The sequence below is a fragment of the Berghia stephanieae genome, chromosome 11 (genome assembly GCF_034508935.2).
Source record: "Berghia stephanieae isolate SIO BIC M18660-M18661 chromosome 11, UCSD_Bste_1.3, whole genome shotgun sequence".
Lineage (NCBI taxonomy): Eukaryota > Metazoa > Mollusca > Gastropoda > Nudibranchia > Aeolidiidae > Berghia > Berghia stephanieae.
Genome location: NC_088370.1, coordinates 2,573,141 through 2,578,140, shown reverse-complemented (window position 1 = coordinate 2,578,140; position 5,000 = coordinate 2,573,141). Strand labels below are relative to the sequence as shown.

At 37.5% G+C, this 5,000-nt stretch overlaps 1 pseudogene; it reads right to left on the bottom strand.

Annotated features, from left to right (window-relative positions):
• Positions 1–2,649: 2,649 nt before the first annotated feature.
• Positions 2,650–3,673, bottom strand: LOC144957144 (uncharacterized; annotated as a pseudogene).
• Between the last annotated feature and the right edge of the window lie 1,327 nt (positions 3,674–5,000).

The window sequence follows — 5,000 nt, the reverse complement described above, 5'->3', positions numbered from 1 at the left end:
CCAAAGTGAACCTGATAACGAAAAATGTGAAAAACAATTTGATATATTCCAAAAGTGTGTCAAAGCAACTGCAGAAAAGCATTTACCAATAGCTCAAATAAACAGCAAAAAGGAATGGATGACAAATGAAATTCTAAACCTATTTGAAGAAAGACAAAAATGCAACAGAGGGTCTGCAGAATACCAAACATTGAACAACCACATTAAATCCAAATGCATCGAGGCACACGAGAACTATCTAGACTGGAAATGCTGCGAAATCGAAAGAGAATACAAACCCAACCCCCAACAAGCTCACCAAAGAATAAAAGAACTATCAGGGAAAAGGAAAAGCAAAGCAGCAGGAAGTTGTATCCAAAACAAACAAGGGGAACTGCTATTTGAAGAACAACATATAGAAAGCGGATGGGTAGAATACATAGGCGAACTGTACAATGATCCAAATAGAAATGAACCACCACTGAAATTCAAAGAACCATTAAGCGGACCAAACATCACCAAAAGTGAAATTGAACATGTCATCAACAGGCCCTGATGAAATATCTGTAGAGGTATTAAAAAGCCTAGGAGATCTAGCAATTGATGAACTTCACATATTATTCAACAATATATACAACACTGGGAAAATTCCAGAAGATCTCTGTAACTCTATTTTCATAGCAATACCAAAAAAGCAGGTGCAGTCAGATGCAAAAATTTTAGAACTATAAGTTTAATAAGCCACATCAACAAAATACTGTTGCGTATAATTATCAACAGGCTAAGGAATAAGATTAACCCCGAAATCGCAGAAGAACAATATGGATTCCAACCTGACAGAGGGACAAGGAACGCAATATACCTCCTCCGTGTTTTAAGTGAAAGAGCTATACAGGTTCAGACCCCACTATACCTCTGTTTTGTCGACTACAAAAAGCTTTTGATAGAGTACGCCACGAAGAAATACTAAAACAACTGCACTGATGAGAAAGACCTCAGACTCATGCAAACATTATACTACACCCTGCAGGCACTTATCAAAATCGGAAACTCTACAGGAAATTACATTCCTATTAAGAAAGGAGTCCGTCAAGGGTGTGTTGCCTCACCAGATCTGTTTAATCTATACCAAGAAACAATCATGAGGGGCATAACTAATATGGAGGGAATAAAAGTAGGAGGTCACAACATAAATAATATAAGATACGCAGACGATACGGTACTCATTGCAACATCAGAAATCCAACTTCAAAAGATTGTTGACAAAGTGGTAGTAGATAGTGAAGCCAAGGGAATGGAAGTGAATATCACCAAAACGGAATGCATGGTAATACAGAAAAACCCGAAAACAACAACACCTGCAATATAACGATTCACGGCGAGCAACTTACCAACGTAGAAAGTTTTAAATACCTAGGTTCAATAGTGACAACAGATGGAAGATGTAACCGAGACATACGAGCAAGAATAACTCAAGCCAAACAGGCCTTCATGGACCTGGGAAACATTTTGAAAAACAAGCAGATGTCGTCCGGGATTAGATTCCGAGTCTTGAAGTGCTACGTGTGGCCAATCTTGTTATACGGATGCGAAAGCTGGACTACAAATACAGAAACACAAAAGAACATTGAAGCTTTTGAAATGTGGTGCTTAAGAAGGATGCAGAGAATATCGTATACTGCACACAAAACGAACGAAGAAGTGCTAAAACAAACATACCAACAAAGGAAACTAATGCCCTTAATAGCGGATCGACAACTATCCTTTTTCGGACACATAGTAAGGAAAGATAAGAATGAATACCTGGCAAGTTGTGGAAAAATACCTGGTAAACGCGCCCGGGGGAGACAAAGAAAAACACTCATAGACCAACTGAAGGGCTTCACCAACCTAACAATCCAAGAGCTGTTTAAAAAAGCAAGAGACAGGGAGGAATGGAGAGAGATAATTCATGCAGTATCCGAAGCCTGGACCAGGCATGGAACCTAGAAGAAGAAGAAGAACCTATTCATTGTTAGTCCGAAGGAAAGCTGGTTCCATCACACTTTGGAACCGGAACACAATAAGATGTGACGTCACGACTTCTGCTTCCCATTGTGAAATTTTGTTGTCTTTTTCTTTCAGTTTAAAATAAAACACAGCCTTTTAGTAGCCCAAGTCTCACGTTTTTGACAACAAACTGTTGACAAATTACCGCTCTGAGGCCATGGGTTGCAAATTGTAATTCTTTCAGATAATCCAAATGTCATAGATTCTGTTGATGATGTGCTTTTAGCTAAAATACTCACAACATTCGCCAGTCGGATATCAGGCACCAAAAAAAAAAATAAAATTAAAAAAAAAAAAAATATATATATATATATATTGAATCGTGTTTGATACAAATATGGTACGAAAAGTGCTCGGCATGTAGTAATGGAGCGAATTATTATTTAAAATATTTACCACAATGTTTGGGGCAGTCTACATCAATGTTTCAGGCTTAATTTGCCACCTTCAGGACTAAGTTGTTTTGTTGTCCTGAAGATGGCAAATTAAGCCTGAAACATTGATGTAGACTGCCCCAAACATTGTGGTAAATATTTTAAATAATATATATATATATATATATATATATATATATATATATATATATATATATATATATGTCGTGTAACCTTGAACTTTTATAGTCTGATCGATAGAATTTAGTGAGAACTACTCATTTGACTGTCTAAAAACGATAACAACGAGCTGAGTGACGTCAACTGCATTCATTCCTTCTATATATTAACATATCAAAGATGACGTGAAATTTATGTAAATCCATCAACCGGTTTCCTTCTTAAATAATCGATTGAAATCCTTCGATTCCGATACCGTTTTACGGATTTTACACATCTGGGTATCCGAGTATCGGAAAATTTCCACTATTGCCGGAAATGACGTAGGCAATCGTCTCTGTTACAAATAAAATGGAAAAACGAGTCTCTGAGGAAGGACAAAGTGACGTCAGCATCCGTCAGCGGCTTGTCTGCCGATTTGTACGTCTCGTCCAATCGGAGGCTTTGCCACTTGGCCAGTTCCGATTCCGTCATCGATAACTTCCGGGTCAACTCTCTGACCGTGACCTTTGGCTGCTTTGATGTTGCTATCATCTCAAGCTGTTGGTGAGAAGAAAAATATAGGAAAAGAAAAGAAAAAGTAGAGGATTAAATAAATAAATAAATAAATAAAGATAGATAAATACATAGATAGAGAGAGAGAGATAAACAGATAGATAGATAGATAGATAGATAGATAGATAGATAGATAGATAGATAGATAGATAGATAGATAGATAGATAGATAGATAGATAGATGGATAGATAGATAGATAGATAGATAGATAGATAGATAGATAGATAGATAGATAGATAGATAGATAGATAGATAGATAGATAGATAGATAGATAGATAGATAAAAAGATAGATAGATAGATAGATAGATAGATAGATAGATAGATAGATAGATAGATAGATAGATAGATAGATAGATAGATAGATAGATAGATAGATGGATGGATGGATAGATAAATAAATAAATAAATATTGGAGATAAATACAACATATTCATGTTAATTTCTTACGTATTGTGTGGCTGTGGTCAAGTGGTATTAATACTTGCCTTCGAAGCGTAAGGTCCATGGTTCGCGGCCCGCTCTGATCGGTGCATAGTTGAGTCCTTAGAAAAAAGGCTCTTTACTCACATTCTCTCACCCATACTCGGGTGTAAAATGAGTACCCGGCCGTTCATAGCATTGTCTTTGTCAGAATTTTTTTTTTGTTTGTAATATCACCGAACAAGCGTCATGTCTCTTTATAAAGATCTGAACAAGTGTGTATAACAACAAGAGATGAAGTGGGTAGGATGCCAGAAGACAATAGAGAAATAGATACTTCGCGGCGGTGATGGGGGTTTGAATCCGCGACCTTACTGGTACGACCACTCCGCCTGGCCTGGAAGAGCGTGACTCTACCGTTTGAGCTATCCACGATCAAAAAAAAGATCGTCTCTAACCCTAGTCATTATTAGAGCTCTCTCTCTCTCTCTCTCTCTCTCTCTCTCTCTCTCTCTCTCTCTCTCTCTCTCTCTCCTCTCTTCCCGACTACATGAGATCGCGGGTCCAACCCACACATCCTCCGCGAAGTTAGTTGACCAGCAATTAAGTTTAATAGCTAATATTCTCAACACAAACATATAACATAGAAACAATTGAGACATTTAATAATATTCGGTATTTGGGGTGAATGTTTAATACAGAAAAAAAGTGAGAGGAGCAGGCACTTGTTATGTTGATAACAACAAGAGATGAAGTGAATAGGAAAGTGCCAGAAGACAATAGAGAATAAAAATTTCTTGGCGGTGATGGATGCTACTCAGAATAAAATGGATGGATAGAATAAAAAATGAAGAAGTATGGAAAAGAACACAGCAGAAACAAGTGGGAGAGGAAATAGGAAGAAGACGATGGAGGTGGATTGGACACACGCTTAGAAAGAATGACTCCACTATAACAAAGAAAGTATTGGACTGGAACCCTCAGGGCAGAAGATCAAGGGGAAGGCCACGAGGAACATGGAGAAGAATTAAAGAAGCTGATATACAAAGAAGTGGTCAGACCTGGAATGAGATTAAAAAGTTAGCTCGGGATAGAGAAGGATGGAAACTGTTTGTCTGTGGCCTGTACCCTGACAACTGTACTCTGACCCAGGGTGAAAAAGGCAATGATGATGATGATGATGATGATGATGATGATGGCTACAAGTGTGTGTGAAAGCTGCCAGACAAAGCAAGAACGAAAAATCCAAGAAAAAAAATCCATCCCAAATAGTCAGTCGACCTCGACTGGGAATCGAACCTCAGACCTTCAAAAGCACTTTGAGCACGTTTAGTGAATATAGCCCTATATATGAATTAAATGTTCTAATGTTTTGTTGAGTTTTTGTTTTTGTTTTGTTTCTTTTGTTATTGTTGTTTTGTTTGTTTATTCAATACGTTT